The following is a 22,185-nucleotide window of genomic DNA, read 5'->3' as shown; positions in this document are numbered from 1 at the left end:
TGGTCGTGTGGTCATAGCTGGTACTTATAAGTACCTTCTTCCACTACTCATACATTCCCTTTACCTTCACCAACCATCTCAGCTGGTCATAGTTCTTTATCTTCTGGGGTGACCCAAACCTTTATTCCTAAAGGGTCTGGGCCATTGTAGTCCTGCCTGGACTGAGTTGTAGTTTCCATTGACCTTAATTCCAAGGCATGGTAATCCTTAGAGATGCCCTAAGGCATTGCCTGTATTTCAGACATACTCTTCCTTACCTTCAGAGTAGAGTAATAGTCCAATTTCCCCTTAGCTGGAATCAATCACCAGAGCCAACAGGTTGATTCCCCTCTTTGCCTTTGAATTTCCTTGTCTTTGCCTCCTTTTTTTGAATGCCTTCCTCTACATTAAACTGAGGCATATTATTTTCCCTGCTGATTCAGAGGCATGAGGAGCTTAAAATGGCCAAGTGGTAGTCTTAACTCCTGTTCAAGGGAATCATTATTGTGTCTCCTGGTGGAAGGATTCCTCCCTCTGGAACTAAGACCCTTAAGCTAGCAGGGCATAAAGTTGCTTGAATAGGATTTTGTTTGTGGGTCACTTAGGGTTAATAGTGAGTGGTGCCACTCCCATTTCCACCCCTTGAGTCATAGATTCCTGAATCCTGGCCATCAGAGAAATAGCCCCATATATTCGACACTGATTCAGAAGAAATGCAGCCTTCTAGAAAACCTTGCCCCAGCCCTGCAAGGTATTGCCACATAGCTGGTACTGTAACTTAGTCTTCAAAAGAACATTTCACTGCTCTATTAAGCCAGCTGCTTCACAGTGGTGAGGAACATGGCAAGACCAGGGAATCCCAGGAGCATGGGCCAATTACTGCACTTCTTTGGCTGTGACGTTTCTTTATCAGAGGAAATGCTGTGTGGAATTCCATTATGGTGGATAAGGCATTTTATAACTCCACGGATGGCAGTTTTGGCAGAGAAGGATTGTGTGCAGGGAAGACAAATCTGCAACCAGAATAAGCGTCTATTCTAGTAAGAACAAAATGCTGCCCCTTCCATAATGAAAGCTATCCAATGTAATCAACCTGCCACTAGGCAGCCAGCTGATCACCCTGGGAATGGTGCCATATCGGGTTACCAGTGTTGGTCTCTCTGCTACTGGGGAACTGGGCACTCTGGTGGCAGTAGCCAGGTCAGCCTTAGTGAGTGGAAGTCCATGTTGCTGAGTCCATGCGTAACCTCCATCTTGCCACCACGTCCACTTTGTTCATAAGCCCATTGGATGATGACAAGAGTAGCTGGGGAAAGAGACTGACTGGTATCCACAAAACAGGTCATGCTACCCATTTGATTATTAAAGTTCTCCTGTGCTGATATTACCCCTTTGATGAGCATTCACATGGGAGACAAATATTTTCACATTTCTTGCCCATTCAGAGAGGTCTATCCACATACATTTCCCAAATTTCTTTGTCACTAGTACTCTAATCATGGTGTTTCCAAGTCCCTGACTATCCAGCCAAATCACTGGCCACAGCCCATAAGCAGTATATAAACAAATTTCAAGCCATTTCTCTTTCCAAACAAAGTGAACAACCCAGTGCTCTGTTTATGTTCTAGAAGGAACTTCCACTGGAAGGATTTCCCTTCAACCACTATCGTTCAGGGATGCCCCAGAGAGGGACAATACTACAGCTGTCCATTTTCAGGTGGTACCTGCAGGTTGTGCAGAACCGTCTGTAAACCACGCCTAAGTCTTCTCTTCTTCTGTCAACTGATATTAGAGAACTCCCCATGAAGTCACAGATGCAGGCTAGGTGAGAGAAGGCAGTGTAGCAGGAGTGGGGACCATGGGCATTTGGGCCACTTTTTCATGTGACTACTTTCTTGTGCCTTCAGGGTCTGCTTGGGCCCAATCACATATACACTACTTCCATTTGATGGCAGATATTGCCATACATGCCCAACTTTGTGGCGTGGAGGTCAAATAACACCCAGTTCATGATGGACAGCTTAAGTTTTGTAGTAATTTGGTGGTCCATGGTAAAGTATTCAGTCTCTACTAAGGTCCAGTAGCAGGCCAAGGGCTGTTTCTCCAAAAGAGAGTCATTATCTGCAGATAATGGTAGGGCCTTGCTCCAAAATCCTAAAGACCTGTATTACAATTCACCTCTAGGTATACGAGACCTCTCCCATCATGACTTGACCTCTAAAAGGACTTTGTATCTATCATCTAGAGGATAATATGATGCTGTAACTGATCTAATCAGTGACTGGAAATTGCATGAACAGAAGATCCCAAAGTTTTAGTTACTTAAGTTGTGCACACTTTTAAATCTTGTATTGGCCTCAGCAAACCATTTGGAGAAGCAGCAACATGTATTAAGGAAATGCAAGAAGAATTCTAAAGCACAAGAAATACTGAGGTTGTAATTAATTATTTTTAGTGTAACATTTTAGCTTTTGTCCATTTAAAGCATAGTTATTAATTAGGTTAATTCTTTCCAGTATTCCATTTAAGTATTTCTTACTTAAATACTGCTCTAGTTTTATTTAGTACTCTGTGGTGTGAATCTTATTTGCTACTGGTTGGCATTGATACCCATAGGAATTCCAGAAAATTATCAATCTGTGTTTCTTGTTGGTGATTCAGATGATCCAAGTTAACCATACTAGTGTTCTCATTTAGTATTAATTCTGGATTAGCATGCCCTTGTTCTTCCTAACTTGTCAAACTTCACATAAATGTATTTCCAATTGTGAGATAATTGTATATAAATTATAATGATACATCTCTATCTTCATACCTTGAATGGCAAACAGCACCCCTATCTGCCACTGATAATTCAAGCACCATTGGATCTTCTGGATCATATGGCATAAGTGGTAGAGCAGCTTGGGTGTGTTGCAGACTCTTCTCTTGTTCTGGATTCTATGCAAAACTAGTAGGTTTTTGGGTCACCTGGTAAATGGGCTGGAGTAGCACATCCAAATAAGGAATATGTTATCTCCAAAATTCAAAGATGCCTAATAGGTACTATGCCTCTTTGTGGGTTGCAGGAGTGGTCAGATGCAACAACTTATCCTTTACCTTAGAAAGGATATCTTTACATGCCCCACATCAATGGATCATTAGAAATTTCACTGAAGTAGATAGAAGGCCCATGAATTTTAGTCAGATTTATTTCCCACCCTCTGACATACAAATTTCTTACCAATTAAGTGTAGATTGGTTGCTACTTCTTGCTCACTAGGTCCAACAGCATGATGTCGTCAGTGTAATTGACCATTGTGATATCTTGTGGAAGGGAAAAATCAAGATTCCTACAAACTAAATTATGACATTGGTCTGGAGAGTTGATATACCCCAAGGTAGAGAATTGAGTAAAGGTGTATTGCTTGCCTTGCTAGGTGGAAGCAAACTAGGATGGAGAAAAAGGCATTTGTCGTATCAATAGCAGCATACCAGGTACCAGGGAATGTGTTAATTTGCTCAAGCAATGAAACCACATCTGGTACGGCAGCTGCAATTTGGAGTCACACATCGTTAAACTTTTGATAATCCACTGTCATTCTCCAAAATCCATCTGCTTTCTGCACAGGTCAAATGGGAGAGTTGAATGGAGATGTGGTGGGAATCATTATCCCTGCATCCTTCAAGTCCTTGATAGTGGCACTAATTTTTGCAATCTCTGTAGGAATGTAGTATTGCTTTTGATTTACTATTTTGCTCGATAGGGGAAGTTCTAAAGACTTCCACTTGGCCTTTCCCACCATAATAGCCCTTATTCCATAGGTCAGGGAACCAATGTGGCGATTCTATCAGCTACTCAGTATGTCTATTTTAATTATGCATCTTGGAACTGGGGAAATAACCACAGGATGGGTTCTGGGACCCAATGGACCCACCAAAAGGTGGACCTGAGCTAAAACCCCATTGATCATCTGAGCTCTATAAACTCCCCACTCAACTGATGAGGCACAGTGATGTTTTGAATCTCCTGGAATTAGTGTCAGTTTAGAGCCTGGGTCCAATAGTCCCCAAAAGGTCTGATTATTTCCTTCCCCAATATAGAGCTGCCCTGGTGAAAGGTCATTGGTCCCTTTAGAAAAGCCTGGGAGAATGATTAGCAGTATAACTTTTTGGTAGTGTACCAGGGGTCTTACCTCAAGGCGACCCACCTTCCCCTTCACTCAAGGGGTTCTGAGTCTGTAAACTAGCTCACGTCTGTCGACTGACTGAGGGTCCATAACTCTCTGATTTTATAATTCAGGTTAGATTTGTTCACTTGACCTAGAACTTTTCTGATTCTACAGATCACGTAAGAATTTAGTAGGCTTTCTATCTATTTCGTACCTAGGAACACCATGATCAATTAGCCAACACTATAGACCTGAGTGAGTCAGACTATTCTGACTGCTGCTTGTCCATTATGGTAATGGTACCTGCTTGCCTTTGGCAGTTGGAGCCACCACTTGGCCCCTGACACCCTGAGATCCAATTACTCCCGTTGCATTTAGGTTTCCCAGTTCAGTGATTGCAGTTCCCCCGTGAGATCTGGTCTACAGAGAAGTGTGATCACAGACATTTTCAAGGATTCTGGGACTCCCTTCACAAATTTATTCCTCACAGTTTTGGTGAAAAGTGTGCCTCCTGGACCCTTCCAGTGTGCACAAGCAGGTCTTAAACCACAAATCCACTCTAACGTTTCAATCTCCTTAAGCCTTTGAATCCCTTCCTCTCCATTCATTAAACCCAGGCATGTCCCGCATTTTCAGTTCACTTACAGTGGGTCATCTTTTGGTCCATATTTCAGTCAGCCAACCAAAGAAACTGTTAGAGCTCTTCTAACTCCCCAGGCTACAGCATCAAGGGCAGAATCTTTACCTAGTGAGCCCATGTCAATGAATTCAGCCTGATCCAACTTTATGTTCTTTCTTCCATTATCCCATACCTTTAGTGTCCATTCCTATACATTTCCCCTATATTTCTGTCTTTATAAATTAGAAAACTCAAGTAGTTCTCTTGGAGTGTAATGCACCTTCTTATTGGTCACACATTGTACTTCACCTTTAGGGACCTACCAGGACTTGAGTCTAGTTATAAGTCTAGAAGCAAAAAGGGGTCATAGGAGTGGCTCCTAAAGAGAATCTGGTGAAGAGTCACTAGAATTTAGTGGTCCAATGTCCCCAGCTTCAGTAGAGTCTTCACACATGTCCCCATCCCAACTAATAATCCCATTACTTCCTAATAAATGCCCTCACTTCAACAGGAGACACCCTGTGAGTCTTGGAGTTCAACTTGCATTGTAATTCAGTAAGTTGCAGAATGAGGTTCTGCATTTGATTTTCAGCAATTTCAGCTCTGTAGGTACAAGAGGTAAATGTCCTTCAGGGCACACAGAAGTTCTTAGGTTATTTATGTAATGCTTGAGCTGGGAATTTGAATCCCTGTGCTCATCCTTTTCTTTTGCCACTTTGTCAGCAATATTAGGAGCCAACGTCATTATATTCATTAATTTTCCAAAAATGTTCAAAAGTAGCATATAAAGTGACACCTAGCTCCTTGCTTCTTATAAGTGATTGATTAGGAATATCCAATGCAGGTATTTTGCATATCTCTATAAACAGTTCACACTGTGGACCATCAGTGCTGTCTTTACTACTTAAAATAAAGTTATTAGCATCTTTAAATCTAATTAGATTAAAGAGATAATTCCTGACTCTCTACACCAAAACTTGTATTAGTCAGTGTTCTCCAGAGCAACAGACACTGTAGGAGGTATATATATATATAAATTGATTGATTATGAAAAATTGGCTCATACAATTATAGAGGCTGAGAAGTCCTATAATCTGTTATTTGCAAACTGGAGACCCAAGAAAGCTATGGTGTCATTCAGTCTAAGTCCAAATGCCTGAGAACCAGGGTAGCCTACGGTGAAAATTCCAGTCTGAGGGCCAGAGGAGATGAGAGGAGAGGAGAGGAGATATCCTAGTTTAAACAGTGAGGCAGATAAAAGAATTAAAAGAGATGAGTTCCTCCTTCCTCCATCTTTTGCTCTATTCAGGTCTTCAATGCACTGGATGATGGCCACCCACATTGAGGAGGGCAACCGATTTTACTGAGTTCACTGTTTCAAAAGCTAACCTCATCTAGATATACCCTCACAGATACACCCAGAAATACTATTTAATCTGGGCACCCCGTGGCCAGTGAAGCTGACACATAAAATTAACCATCACAATTAATATACCATTCTTACCTTTACATTTTCAATTGTATATAGAAACTGACCTCCAATCCAGAATATTAATATATCTTTCTGAAATCCATTCAAAGATAAAGAATATTGGCTAATTGTATAAGAGTTACCACATTAATCATTAATTTCTAATAGCCTACTAAAAATTCTTATTTGCGTCCAAAACAAGGATATTAAAATTTCTATAAAAATCAATCAATTTGAATAAAATTTCTCATCCCTAGAAAGTTTCAAGTATTTAGTATAGGGAAAGGGAAATAATCTGACCCTTCTCCTGCCCTCCCATCATCACCTCAAGGAAAGGGAAATAATGGTACTGAGCTTCTATTACGTCCTAGACTTTTTAAGTGGATTTGATTATGAAATTTTTACCAAAAAACTTAGCTAATAAGGAAATGGATATTCAGAGTTTCCATAATTTGCCAGTGTCACACAGTTTGTGGCAGAGTTGAAATTCAAACCTACCTCTAATCCCAAGTCTGTGTTCTTCAGATAATATAAACCTTCTACTGAATGAGTCAACTCTTCCTATTTGAGAAATGTTACTGTCCATACATATATAAACATCGCATGCACTTGAGAATATTGCGTTCTGCTTTTTTTCCCTTGACTTTATGGCAAAAGTATTTTTCCGTGTATATGTATAGGCTCTAAAATGCTAAATGTTAACATCTCTCTAATGTGTTTTACTGCTAGTACATTATAATTTCTTTAACCATTTCCCTGATATTAGGCATCTAAATTGTTTCCAAGTTCTTTTTATTATAGATAGGTCCAAGTAAGGTAGTCATTCCCTTAGATTTTTGTTTCTATTAAGCTACTTCTTTAAGACACAGTTTTAGTTGTGAAATTCATGAGAGTAAAGGAGAGAAACATCCATATAGCTCTTACTATACACTGCTCCTTTTTTTCTCAAACAGATGCACTAATTTAAAATGAAATATTGCTACTTTTAAAAGGAGCCATTGTCAACACTCACATTCTACAACAGGGAGAAAAACATCAAGCTTCAGGAATTTACCACTCAAGAGTGTTGTGAATTGCCCTTGAAAAAGATAGTGATAGACCTCCTCCCCTCCCCTGAATTATATTACATCCCAGAGGACTGAAATGGTCATTAATTTTTAATATTATCTCTTCTCAGTGAAAAGTATAATGAATTTTCCTTATATACTCTTATAGGATTGAAGTCCTAGAAATTCTGAGATTTCAGGGCATCTATAGTGAGGCCAGAAAATGTTAACCAGCTGCTGAGTTCCTGGAGAAGAGTATATAGTAAAAATAAGAGTAATTGTTAAATTACCTACAACATCAGTTCTTATCGTAATAAGAACGATAGATGTCTGTACAATGTTTTCCTGTTTAGACAATATTTTCCCATTTGTTTGATCTTGGGGATGGGGTGGGGAGTAGATTACACTAGGCTGGGGTTTATGAGATACAGAGAACTGTGTGCCAGGAATAAAGGTAGTGCCTCTGTCCTTATTGAAGTTAACAGTTTCGTTGGATTAAAAAGATATCATCACATTAAAAGTTAGCTAGGAAAAAAAAAAAAAAAGTTAGCTAGGGCTTCCCTGGTGGCGCAGTGGTTGAGAGTCTGCCTGCCAATGCAGGGGACACGGGTTCGAGCCCTGGTCTGGGAAGATCCCACATGCCACGGAGCAACTGGGACCGTGAGCCACAACTACTGAGCCTGCGCGTCTGGAGCCTGTGCCCCGCAACAAGAGAGGCCACGATAGTGAGAGGCCCGCGCACCGCGATGAAGAATGGCCCCACTCGCCGCAACTAGAGAAAGCCCTTGCACAGAAACTAAGACCCAACACAGCCAAAAATAAAAATAAATAAATTTATTAAAAAAAAAAAAAAAGTTAGTTATATGCCAAAGAGGGTGATATTAAATACCTTACAAGCAAAATATATAATGTGTCAGAATATAAAAGAAAAAAGTTTATTCTTGATTTGAGTGATCAAGGTAGTTATTATTGCTGAGGTATGGAAATTCCTTTTCAGAAAAGTCATATATGATGAGTGTCCCAGTTACATTCCGGCCCTTCTCCTGCCCTCCCATCATCACCTCAGTGCACCGGATCCAGGCCTTTGGGAGCATCCCAAGGGGTTTCCTTTAGGAAGGTCAGCCAAGCTCTGGATCTCACACTTCCTTGCCATCTCTGGAATAGATCCTTTTAGCAACTTGAGAACAGAGGGCCGTGCCCAGTGATCCTCTACCACTCTGTAGCAAAAGATTTCTCCTGCTTCAAAACCATCCATGTCTAGAAACTTTGGTCAAGTCTGAGTGTGAAAAATATCAAACTACAAGAATGGGCAGTGAAAGGAGCTGTTGACCGCAGGAGACAACTTAAGTGCATCCATTCATTCAACAAATTCGTATGGAATACCTACAAGATATCTGGCTCTGGGTGCTTATACACATCATTAAAATATGAAGGAGGGGACTTCCCTAGTGGTCCAGTGGGTAAGACTCCATACTCCCAATGCAGGGGGTCCGGGTTCGATCCCTGGTCAGGGAACTAGATCCTGCATGCATGCCGCAACTAAGAAGCCCTCATGCTGCAACTAAAAAGTCCTGCATGCCACAACGAAGATCCCACGTGCTGCAACTAAGACCCAGCACAGCCAAAATAAATAAATAAATAAATAATCAAATATGAAGGAAAAAAGTAGTATTTAATTCTGAATATAGGACAGAAAATATTCACATAATTTATCTACAGTAAGAACAAAGAAAATAATTTACTCCAGCCCCCTTATTAAGAATATCAAATAGCTAAGACCACCAAAAGTGACCTACTCCAAGTCAATAGGTGGTTAGGGTCAAAGCCAGATCTTAGAACTCAAATCATCTTATTCTTTGCTAATCCATCTTACCCAAAGGTTCCATGAAGACATTTTCATCACTTTTGCCTTGTTGAAATTTTCAATCCTCTTCCCTGAAAGAAATTGTGAAAAATGTTTCTCGGTGCAGAAGTAGTTTTTATCTTTCTTCTTCTTATTATAACCCATGATTGTTAATTCTTCACTATCTAATATTTATTCTTCAATGAAGTGACCTTGAGCAATTAGGTAAACATCTACAATGCTTCACAAACTATTACAGTGGCTCAAATAATGGTATAAATATTAAAGCTGTGCTGTTCATCAAGATAGCCACTGGCCACATCTGGCTAATTGATTTAAATTTTGAATTTAAATTACCTAAAATTAATTATTCAGTTCCTCAGTTGCATTAACTGCATTTCACGTGTTCAATAGCCACAGATAGCCAGTGGCTACCATTTTGAACAGTGAAGATATACAACATTTCCATCATTGCAAAAGTTCTATTGTAATGTATTGTATTAAAGCAATGAACCCACTTTTCACCCTGCATTGTAAAGAATGAATTAACTTACAAAAATGCATTTTTTTCCAACACATTCTGCCTTGAGTAATAAGATATTTGCATAAGGATATGCAGGAAGAGGGATTTTACTGAGAAGCAGTACAAGGGAAACACAATCATCTCGTGTTTTCCTGCTTCCCTACTTGCAAAACTGAATGCTTAAATGGCGTTCTTTGAATGCCACAGATGCTCAAAATCTTTCTCTTCATATAACCAGAGTTTGAAAGCTTTTCCATAAGTCCTGTGAAATGATTTATGGAGAAACAGCACTACCGTTCACTATGGTACTCACTCTCTTGCACATATATTAAATATAAAACAAATAAATAATATATACTAAAGAAAACACATGATTATTTAGGAAGAAAAGTTGTTTCCAAATGGATATTCAAATGAAAAACCATAAGAGAAAAGATAATATTTTTGACTACGAATATTAAATTGGGCACATCCTTTTCCCAAAAGTAGAGAATTTTGAAGAAAATCATGGAAGCATAAAAATATTTTTATGTAATAACATTTATAGTAGTAAAAATTTTAGAAAACCTAAATGGCCATCAATACAATATTAACAAAACAAAATAGTCACTTCCATACAAAGTCATATTATATAGACATAAAAGAGAATGACCAGAACAACTGAAAATGCGTCTTCTCCCAGGAAGGAGCAGTGTGATTTCACATAAAGGAAATAAAAAGTGTGTATATACAAAAACAAAAAACAAAAACAAGGAAAGATAACCCTAAAGTACTAATGTTGGTTACTCTAGTCAATAGTATTTAATATTTTGGGTGTTTGCTATTCTCTATTTCTCTCTCTCTTTGTCTCTGTCTCTGTCTCATTCTCTCCCCTTACCAGTCTTTGCTAATTGTTTTTTTGATATTGAATATGTACTACTATTATAATGTAAAATGTATAATATATTTTTAAATAAAAAACTATTTCTCTAACTGGATATCATTTTAGTACAGAGTTCAAATAACAAATACATGAATGTATAAACAAACAAATACAAAAATAAATATAGCTAACTTCCCCAACACACTTAAAATATAGTTATGGGACGTCTCTAGAAAATGAAACAGAGTTTACTTTTGAGTATACTGTAAGAAACAAATCTATAAGGAATCAAGTTTTACTTAGTTACTAGCCTTGATTAATAGTATAAAAGCGACAATGAAAAGAGCAAGGGGAGTTTAGAAATAAAAAATAGAACTGAGGATATATATATATATTTATACTGTGGCACTGTGTCCTGATAGTTATAGGACTATTCCCAAAGTTTGAGTTTTAATTGGATTTTTAAAACCTTGAAAGGCGAAACAAACAAACCAATAATGCTAAACAAAGCAGTCTACACGTTTATTAGTCTGGTTACCAGCTTTATGTATCTTTATTTTTTTCAAATATTTACTGTGCAAGTTGCAGGCAATAAGTGAATTTTCTAAAAGAACACCTTTTAAAAGAAACTCAAATATTGTAAGTTTTTCTTTCCTTTTCCTCTGAACCTTAATGAGATCAGATTCACATAGTTATTACAAACTGGGGAGGGAAGAAAGAAGAATAGATGAAGGGGGTGGTGACGGGAGGAAAAGTTCTAAACCATTTCAGTAAAGATCAATTTCATTTTAATATAATTTTTAATGGTTGTTCAAACTCCTATAATGCACCCACACACAAAAGGCTTCAGTTAATGTGTGTGTATTTTGAGCAGTTCCCCTCTTCGACCCTCCAGTTTAATTTCCGTCCTTCAAATGAGATGAATGGAGCGTGAAGCAGGTCATATCTCAATGCTGACACATGCGTTGCAGATAGAACTCACAGCCTGGAGAAGCAGCCAGTGTGGAGATTAAATCAAAGCAGCTCTGAATAGATGGGAGGTCAGCCAGGGCCAGCTTTGACATTTGATAGGACCTTGTGATCAATCAGACCTTTCTTCACTCTCCCAGTCTTCCTTATGACAGTGGCCTTAAAAAACAGATGGGATATGTTACAAAGTGCAGGAGAAGCACTAGATTGTGAAAGGAGATAGGTGTCAATACTATCAAAGGGACAACTGTTATTTGAAGCAGCCAGCAAATCAGAAGGCCCTGCTTTGCTGAAATTGCTATGTTAAAGTATGCCTTTCATGATGTGAAATCCGAGCCTTGAGAATGATGAGATAATTTTTAAACTGCTTTTTAAAATTTCTTACCTCCTATGCATTACACTGTAAACTTTGAACTTTCCTGATATCCTAAGATTAAATTTTAGCCAGTCTTTACTCTGTGAATAAGCTGTGTTTCCAGCAAAGCCAAGCTTAGTCTTTGCTCTATTTGTTTGTTTCTTTGTCTTCTGGGAAACACACACACACACACACACACACAAATAAAACCAACACACGATAACCTTTGGAAGAAAGGAATCAGAGGGTATTAATGTGGAGCACTCACTGGGTGGGGACCTGAGCATAGTTGCAGGAAATCCCAGTCATGTCGCCAAGAGGGTCATGAAATATGAATGGCCCTGGGGCAGCACTGTGACAGACTGTTTTAGTGAGTGGTAATAGGCCATCTCTAGGATGAAAGGCCATGTTTTACAATTGTACGGGCTCCCGGCTATCACACCATTCATTATGCCTGCCAGATTTAAGGGAGATGCCTTTTATGGGGGTGACATGGGAGCAAATTATTTTCAGGAATACCACAGCTCCCTCTTCTCCCCCTCCAGCTACCTCTCCATCAGGCCCACCGTCATCCCAGCCACATAAATACGCTCTCATATTTACACAAGCACATCCTCTGAATTTCTCCTGTCATAGAGCATTTCATGCTCATAGCTAACCTCTCCAAAATGTGTCACCTCAGGGTATATTGGGATGGGAAAGCTGTAATGTGGGAGCGTGGCCTAAGGAGGGTTGAGTTACGGAGGAATAGCACAGATTCACTTTGCTACCTCTCCTTATGAGATGTCTTGTTGGGAGACTGTGAGCCAAGGTCATTTGGCCTTAGAGACAACTATTGAACTAATTTGCAAAGTGAGTTTCCAAAGTCAGATTTTTACTTGACATGTATTCCAACTTCACAGAAAAGATAGCATTTGGGTCCCGTTTTGTTTCTTGGTTGCAGTGGTTTGTCATTAGCTAAATATGCAAAATTACTCAAACTCTGGACAGTTTCTGATGAGAAACCAATTGCACAAAATTTTCTCTAAGTTACTTTCCAACACTAATACTTTGTGATTGAAATTCTAAGATAGAAGCATAATACAACCAAAAATTTCTATCAGCAGATTAGATATTCTGGTAAAAATAACTTCATAGAACTTGTTGATGAGCTAACTCACTTAATAGCAATATGCAAAATTCCATTTTGACAAAAAAAGGATATTTAAATCTATTCAGAAGAGTTATCATTAGAGTAATTTGTTTATGATATATGATTTAGGTCCCTTAAGGTGTTAAGTGAAAAAAAAATAAACTTTATATTTCACACTAGACTATTGAGGAAAAGATACATATAACATACTTAGATTTTAACAAAGTTAATTCAGCTGCTTTCTTAATACAGCTGCAGTACAATCAGTAGTTAAAATATGGTATCTACAACAGTGCTTTCATTGTCTGTGTCACAGGGTTTTCTGAAGAGATGGTATAGTTACTCTGATAAAATTTTCCAGAGAGAATCATAACACAACCGAGAGACCTTTGGATTATGAAATGCACTTGTGTTTAATTTATGCAAATTGTGCCCTGATTCTGGCCCCCAAGAGCTCAGATGTTTGTGAGAATTTAGAGATTATTTACAGAGAGCATTTTTGGGGAATAATTTTATCACTGAAATGTGACACAAATCTTCCAAAACGGTAATTCTCTCTAGCAAGGTAATCCTTCAAGAGGTTTTTATGTCTCAGAGAAAACTGTGTTTAATCAGAAGACTCCATAAAATGCATGTTGGTTTGAATCATTCTCTATAATTCCATTTAAATATTGCCAGCTCCAGACACAGTCAGAATTGCCCTGTATCTCATGCACATCTGATAAAGAAATCAGAAAGAGTTGGCAATGGGCAGTTGAGTAGCCAAAAGAGGAAGGAACAAAAGCTTTGTTGTTGTTTTCCAATTAACTTTCTTTTCAAGTGAAATTTTGAAAAGAAAAAAATAAGAAAACTGGAAATGACCTAAAAATTCTGGTGTGATAAGATAAACTTTGGCCTGACCATCACCCTGTTACTGAATACATAGTCTGAGTGTGAGAAAGTGGACCAAAAAACACAGACTGTATTTTCCAACAATTATTTTTAAAACTTAGGCTAAAACTTAAAAGTGAGTGATATAAGGGATTCAACTGTAAAGACATTAAGTTTGTTGGAAAATTACAGGAAAAAGCAAATAAAAAATAAATATTTAGTTAAGAATCTTAACCAAAATTCCATTTTTAAAAATGGAACTAATGCCAAGTTCTTAAAAAAGATCTACTTTCTCAAATAGAACAAAGACAGTTGTTAATATTGAGTCCATTGTATTTTATATTTCAATTGTATTTAAAAAATAACAAACATGTAAGCCAATGGCATTTGTGAGAAAGACCCTAGATGCATAAGGCATGTCATAAATGCTCTAGCACATAACAGTTTAAATTACATGCCAGCTCCCTTTTCCCTTGTGAGAAACAGAGAGGTGATAGTCTTGGTTACAGGCATGACATGGGGTTTTTGTTCTATTAAACCAAATGTCGCTGTAAACCCTGAGATGGAGCCCTTGGGATCATGTGCTCCTGATACTAAAAATCAATAAAACTGTCCAGTTCAAATATCTCCCACATTCTGGGCATTTAAGATCAGCCAAAGTTTTCTTAGGGGTAGAGGCTATAACCTGGTGACAGAGTTTATTTCAGCTTGGGTAATCACCCCTCCCTTCAAAAACATCATGGGCTCAGATTTGGCAAAGGGGCCTATTTGGATTCAAAACCCATCTCAGAGGCTTCCCTGGTGGCGCAGTGGTTGAGAATCTGCCTGCCAATGCAGGGGACACAGGTCCGAGCCCTGGTCTGGGAAGATCCCACATGCCGCAGAGCAACTGGGCCCGTGAGCCACAACTACTGAGCCTGCGCGTCTGGAGCCTGTGCTCCGCAACAAGAGAGGCCACGACAGTGAGAGGCCCGCGCACCGCGATGAAGAGTGGCCCCTGCTTGCCGCAACTAGAGAAAGCCCTCGCACAGAAACAAAGACCCAACACAGCCAAAAATAAAATAAATAAATAAATAAATAATTTTTAAAAAAAAACCATCTCAGGCTGCATCCATATAGACACTGAAAGGGCTAACCCTCGTTCTGTTTCATCAGCATTGTGCCATTAAGAGAATCCACCCTATTTATCTACGCTGTTTATTAGCCTGTTTATGCAAAGAGGCACAGGAGATCTTCTTTGCCTGGAGTGATTAAGAGTTCAGGCCTTGCAGACAAGGCAAGCCTGAGCTCAAATTTCAGATCCACCTCTTAACAATGTGTGACATTGGGCAAATCTCCCTAAAGTAGGAGTAATAATGATATCTACTCCAAAGGGTAGTTATGACAATTATCAAAAATGATTATATAAAGCAATTTTCACAGTTTTTGGTACAGATAAAGTATAACATAAAGGTTAGCTATTGTTAAATATTAATCCAACCTATTTTACCTTTGAGCATTCTAACCTGGAAGAATTCCAAGGACACAAGGGAACATCATGCCCTAACGCCCTTTTTAGCTATCATTTTATAATTAAAGGAATTAATTAATCGAAATATAAAGTAAGATAGTGGAGAGGTAGGAGACCAGACTTGAAGTTGGTATACTTCAAATGGTGACTAAAGCTTTCATTAACAATGACATCTTATTAAATGGATTGGAATTGCCTCTTCATAAAATATTGCATAAGAGCAATTAGAACATTTTAGTACAGTTTGTCTTTTCGAACACAAATGTATTTTAATCCATTTCTGCATAATAAATTATCCTAACATTTACAGGCTAAAAACTGTGAAACATTTATTATCCAACAGGTTTGACAGATCAGGAATCCAGGATCAGATTACCTGGCTAGATTTGACTTAGATTTTCTTATGAAGTACATTCAGTTTTGGCTGGGGCTGCAGTCATCTCAAGGATTGACTGGGAGGATCCAGGCTTATTCACAAGGCTGTTGGCAGGCCTCAGAAGGTCTACTTTCAAGCTCACTCCCATGGAACTCCCCTCAGGGCTGCCTCCTGAATTGGCAGCTGGCTTCCCCCAGAATGAGCCATTCGAAGACTGAGAGAGCCTCGCAGATGGAAATCACGGTCTTTTTTTTTTTTTTTTTTTTTTTAACATCTTTATTGGAGTATAATTGCTTTACAGTGGTGTGTTAGTTTCTGCTTTATAACAAAGTGCATCAGTTATACATATACATATGTTACCATATCTCTTCCCTCTAGTGTCTCCCTCCCTGCCACCCTCCCTATCCCACCCCTCTAGGTGGTCACAAAGCACCAAGCTGATCTCCCTGTGCTATGCGGCTGCTTCCCACTAGCTATCTATTTTACATTTGGTAGTGTATATATATCCATGCCACTCTCTCACCCTGTCACATCTTACCCTTCCCCCTCCCCATATCCTCAAGTCCATTCTCTAGTAGGTCTGTGTCTTTATTCCCGTCTTGCCACTAGGTTCTTCATGACCTTTTTTTTTTTTCCCTTAGATTCCATATATATGTGTTAGCATACTGTATTTGTTTTTCTCTTTCTGACTTACTTCACTCTGTATGACAGACTCTAACTCCATCCACCTCACTACAAATACCTCCATTTCGTTTCTTTATATGGCTGAGTAATATTCCATTGTATATATGTGCCACATCTTCTTTATCCGTTCATCTGATGATGGACACTTAGGTTGCTTCCATGTCCTGGCTATTGTAAATAGAGCTGCAGTGAACATTTTGGTACATGACTCTTTTTGAATTATGGTTTTCTCAGGGTATATGCCCAGTAGTGGGATTGCTGGGTTGTATGGTAGTTCTATTTTTAGTTTTTTAAGGAACCTCCATACTGTTCTCCATAGTGGCTGTATCAATTTACATTCCCACCAACAGTGCAAGAGTGTTCCCTTTTCTCCACACCCTCTCCAGCATTTATTGTTTCTACATCTTTTGTAACCTCACCTCAGAACTGAGATCCTATCACTTCTGCTGTATTCTACCTGTTAGAAGTGAGTCAAAAAGCCCAGACCACACTTAATAGGTAGAGATTACATAAGAAAGTGAATCCCAGGAGGCGGGGATAACTGGGGGGGCCACCTTAGAAACTACCTATAGTCTCTCCTCTGGCTCCCAATGGTTTATATCCCTCTGAGATGCAAAATATACTCACTGTCCCCAAAGACCTCAAAATTCTTATCCCACCTCAACATCAGCTCAAAGCCCTGAATCTCATCATCTAAATGAAGTCCAAGTATGGATGAGCTTCCTCAAGTGTAATCCCTTGGTATAGTTCCTTGAGACTTGTAGACCTGTGAAACAAAAGAAACAATCTGCCCTCCAACCCCCCCACACACTCACCCAGCATGCAATGGTGGGACAGGCATGGAATAACCACTATAGACAGTCCTGTTCAAAGCGGTGGGTGGGAGACACAGAGGAATTAACTAGTCCATGGCAATTCTGAAATTCAGCCAGGCAAATGTTGGGAGATCCTTGATTAGGTCTCATATCTGAAATAATTCTTCATTTTCTCCACTCTGTCCTCTGGGCTCCTGGTTCCACCCTCTTCTGAGTCATCTCTCCACTCTCATAAAAGGTAGCACATGTTAAAATTCTAGTGATTCAAAGGACAGTCTCTCCTCTTTGCATGCTGTCTCTTCCCCCTCAGTTCAAGCTGGTGATGTTTCTGCCTATATTTCTTTTGAGAACATTGTGAGTCTCTTGTGTAACTTCTTGCTGTCAAATCCAATAGACAAAAACCATACCCACAAACCTCTTCTGGATAAATCCCTCCCTTTCTAGGCCTTCTGCTGAGTTAACTGAAGGGCAATGTCCTGAAACTTCCTAGAAGTCCTATTGTTTGAGAGACTCCTTGGCACACTCTTAATCCCTTTAAAGGGTCTTTAGTCTGATGGAAGTTTCTCTGAGGCACTACCTTAGATCTTTTCAAGATCTTAATAGAAGATTCTGTGGCTACACCCTGGACTTTATCTCTTACTTCATACAATGTTCTCCTAGTGTTGCCCTAGATTTGATGTTTGTTCAGAGAAACTTTTTTTTTTTTTTTTTTTCAATTTTAGCATCCTGGACCTTTTGAAGAGTCTGAGAGCTTTCAAACCATCATGTCGTGGCTTCTCTTTCTTTAACAGTCCTTCCCTGAGTTTCTCTCCCTCTCTTTCATCTCATACTTTACTTCAAGCAGCAAGAAGAAACCAGGCGTTATCTAAACACTTTGCTTGGAAATATCCTTAGATAGATCCCCAGTTCATTCAGTATATTTCCTACTTTCCATATTACCACAGGCAAAAGTATTGCTAAATGTCTGCCCTTTACTACAGCTTCCAATAAGATTTTTCTCCCATTCTTTTAAGTCTTCACTACCAGCCTCTACAAAATTCAAAATTCTACGAATAGTACATTCAAAGCATTTGAGGTTTTCATCAACACTCTCCTCAAAATTCTTACAGTGTTTCCAACTTCTACACACTGCCTGGTTCCGAAGCCACTCCCACATTTTAACTTTTGTTGTGCCAGGACCACTTGCAGATGCCAAAATCTGTATCAGTCGGGGTTAGAGTTCACGCAGCATTTAGACAAAGAGAACCATTAGAATAGATAGATCGATAGGTTAGATAGCTGACAGATCAACAGATCAATGATAGACAGATACATAGATAGATAGATAGTTTTTTTTTTAAAAAAAGATTTGACATCATACAATTCTGGGAGATGGTTAATAAGCCTCCATAAGGCTGTTGTCTTTAGTTTGACGCTGAAGCTTGAAGTCCAATGTAAGCAGTTGGAAAGGGAAGAGTGATGTAAAGTGGATCAGATAAAAGAGAAGTTGAAATTCACAAGCATGACTTGAGCCCATGAAAACAAACTATTAGAAACTGTGTGTGTGGTTTTTTGTTTTTGTTTTGTTTTTTTAGAAACTGTGTGTTCTTATTGCCTGTGACCTTGGTGGTGTGAGTGTCTTGAAGCAGCCGGGGGTCCCTGGTCATGAATCTAAAAATATGCACCTGGCCCAGGAGTCAGCAAAGCTAAAGGAAGATCCATTAGAAGGTAGAGCAGTTGCAGACATGGCTACTGTGCTTCTTCATACCAATGAAGAAGCCAGCAGAGAAGCAACACAGGTACTAGATATGAAAGAGGTGCTGCTACAGTTCCATCCCCCAAATCTCCCAAAGATTCCATCTCATGGCCCATCCTCATCAAAAACATACAGAAAAGGAAATTTTGAGGAATGTGGTTCAAGAGAGTCAAACTGATACATTAAAAAGCCACCACAATAAGCTCCTTTAATAATGTATGTATGTACTTTTAAAGAAACTTTAATCTATTTTATCTATTCGACAAATGCCAAGAACTATTCTGCATGCTAGGAATACAAAAATGAACAAAGCAGACAAAAATTCTTGTTTTCTTGGAGTTGATTCCCTATTTCAGGAAGATTGACAACAATCAAAACATAGTGAATAAGTAAATTATATAGTACCTGAGAAGGTGAAAAGTGCTATAAAAAAATCCAGGTAAGGAGATTGGGACTGTAGACTAAGGAAGGATGCCATAGGCCTCATTGAGAAGGCAAATTTATACAAAGACTTAAGGGAGATGAGAAAGTTGCATGCATTAACCATGCAGATATCTGAAGAGAATTTCTTTAGTACTTAGAAAATGGTATATAGTCCACAAATGAAGGGGTCAAAGAGTATATAACTGAATAAATGAATGAATAAAACAGCCAAATATAATGGGAAGAAATAAGCCAGTGTAGGAGCATTGTCTCCCCACAAGCTTTTCAGATGAGTCGCACTGAGGAAATATTTCTGTTTCCTGTAGTTAGGATTTTTGCTGGCAAACATCCTGGACAATTTAAAAATCAAATTCTTAGGGCTCGGTTTAGGGTACGGGTTAGGATTAGGGTACGTGTTAGGGTTAGGGTAGGGGTTAGGGTTAGGGTACGCGTTAGGGTTAGGGTAGTTATAAAAAAAAAAAATAAAGAAGCATATTTGTACTTCTAATAAAAAAAAAAAAAAAATCAAATTCATTGCAATAGTGTGAGGTAGCTGATGGAATCAAAGAAACTGATTAGCCAGGCCTTGGAAAGAAGAAATCAGGACAACTCACATAGTGCAGGTAAGAGGATTAATGGATCAGTGAGGAGTCTCTTCAGAGTACCATTAACAAAATGAATCAAGGACCATGTTTCATTTTTGTGCCATTCCACTCAAGACTCAAATTCATGGGGGATTATCTCACTGTTCAAGCTTGGTCACATGTCTATAGACCAGTGGGAAGAAAGGCAGGACAGCTGGACTAACAGTGCCACCAAGATCACTTGGAACAAGGGTCATTAATTCTTCAAAGGAAAAGCATGTGTTACTAAATGAAGCAGGAAGGGATATTGGGCAGGTAAAAGCAATAGATAACCACCACCATCAAAACTCTTTGCAACTGGCTGGTGATCTACTATATGTACATAATAGGTAAAGAGACTCCAAAGAAGGTATGGATCCCAAAGGGGTTGGTGATTTAAATTTAAAGACAAAGCCAAGTGTGAGATTTTTCTACTCTGTCCCCAGCCCTAGGGCCATCTTCTTTATCAAGGGTGGCTCATGCTTTGCCTACTTGGCAATGGTGCATAGAAACAAGTAGTGGAAGGAATGGAAGGGAAGAAATGTCTTGAACTAAATAGGATGATTCGAAACACCTATCGCCTATAGATATGACCTTAGGTGAGGAATTATCATTCTGAGACCACACAAAAAGCCAGGAGCATTGCAAACAGGATAAACAGATAAACATTCAGGCTTTGGGGCTGTCTTGACTGTAGAAAAGATTACTTGTTTCTTCTCAGTCTATTTGTCAATGTCTTCTTATTCTATTGCTAACATTTCACTGACTGGTATATTTAAAAAATGTTAATTCAGAACATGAATCTTTCCTTTCTTCTCTAAAATGTCTTTGGCTATGTAATACTTTCACACAAAGGAGCTTATTTTTGGCATTCAAAAAATTCCTTTTCTTCCTGCTGGCAAGAAGAATTCACCCACTACCTGCTAGTGCAAAATACTTATTTTGCTTAAGAAAAGGAAAAAAAAGGAGGCTCCTCCAAATGACACAGAAAAAAAAAAAGATATTAAATTTTAAAAAGGACAAAATGACTCCTCCTCTTTGAACATTTTCCAGAACAACACACTGCTGCCTGTCTATTGTTCCAGAGGCTAATAGTTATATAAATGCCTCTTGAACAGCATCTATTTCATAGCATCATTGCCTTTCCCACAAAAGGAGTAGGCAATGGATAATGACTCACTTTTTAACACACCCTTATTGATATCCAGAGCTCATCAAAGGAGAGATTACTGCATTATTTTTTCAATTTTCTTTCCTCGTTTTTGTCTTATTTTTCCTTTTTTTGTCTTTATTATGTTCTTCTTTGATGTGTGCATAGGACCCCTATGTTCACACTGGTGTTGTAAGGAGAAATTAGACTAAGAATCAAAAGGTTAGAAATCCCTTTCGTCTAGTAGTTTACTAGGTACTCTGAGGCTGATATTTTCTTGAAAGTGAGGGAGAAAAGTGGAGACTTTGTAAACCAGACTTGCGGAATTTGATGCTCAAATGGATATTATGGGGATTAGACTAAAAGGTCATTTTTTTAACTTCATTTGAATTCTTGGTTGCTTGGTAATTTAGAGCATATCACTCTTTGTTAGGAAACTATAAACTTAATTATATGATAAAAAATAAACTTGATTATCAAAAAATCAACATGGTGGAGTAGGAGACATGGTACTCACCACCCACCATGAATACATCAAAAATACATCTACATGTGGAAAAATCCTCACTAAAAAACTAACTGGAAACTGGCAGAAAGCCTTCTGTACAACCAAGACTGTAAGAAAGATCCACATGGAATCAGGTGGGAAGGGAAGAGAAGAAATCAGGTTGAGACCTGTGCTCCTGGAAGATGACAGAGTAAAAGGGAGATTACATGGGTGGAGATCTACTCTGGGGCGTGAGCTATTCCAGCCACATATTAGGCACCACAGGCTTGGGGTCTGACAAAGGGAAGTCACTTGGCTGGTTGGTGGGACAGTGGGACTAACAGGAGGGCTGTGTGAAGCCTGGACTGTGCTTAGGAGGAGCACACGAACACTTGCTTATTCCAGAAGCAGGGTGAAAAGGGTGGATTGAGAATGCACAGGTGGCTACTGGTTTACTGCGATGGCCCTGGTGCACACCCCAGCCTGAGCCAAGCAAAAGCTCCAGCCCCTCTTACTTCACATTGCAGCTCCACACTGGAGCAAGGGCTGCCAGGGCCAAAGA

The 22,185-nt window shown here is 39.0% G+C and overlaps 1 long non-coding RNA gene across 1 annotated transcript in view; it reads right to left on the bottom strand.

The window, feature by feature from the left end:
* LOC132365315 (uncharacterized) overlaps window positions 1–22,185 on the bottom strand; it is a 796,238-nt gene that overhangs the window by 200,306 nt on the left and 573,747 nt on the right. The window contains exon 4 of the long non-coding RNA XR_009503074.1: window positions 9,140–9,201. This is a non-coding gene — a long non-coding RNA (uncharacterized LOC132365315). The remainder of the gene's footprint in view (window positions 1–9,139; window positions 9,202–22,185) is intronic.

Source organism: Balaenoptera ricei, chromosome 4 (genome assembly GCF_028023285.1).
Source record: "Balaenoptera ricei isolate mBalRic1 chromosome 4, mBalRic1.hap2, whole genome shotgun sequence".
NCBI classification, from domain to species: Eukaryota; Metazoa; Chordata; class Mammalia; order Artiodactyla; family Balaenopteridae; genus Balaenoptera; species Balaenoptera ricei.
This window is presented reverse-complemented; position numbering and strand designations above follow the sequence as displayed.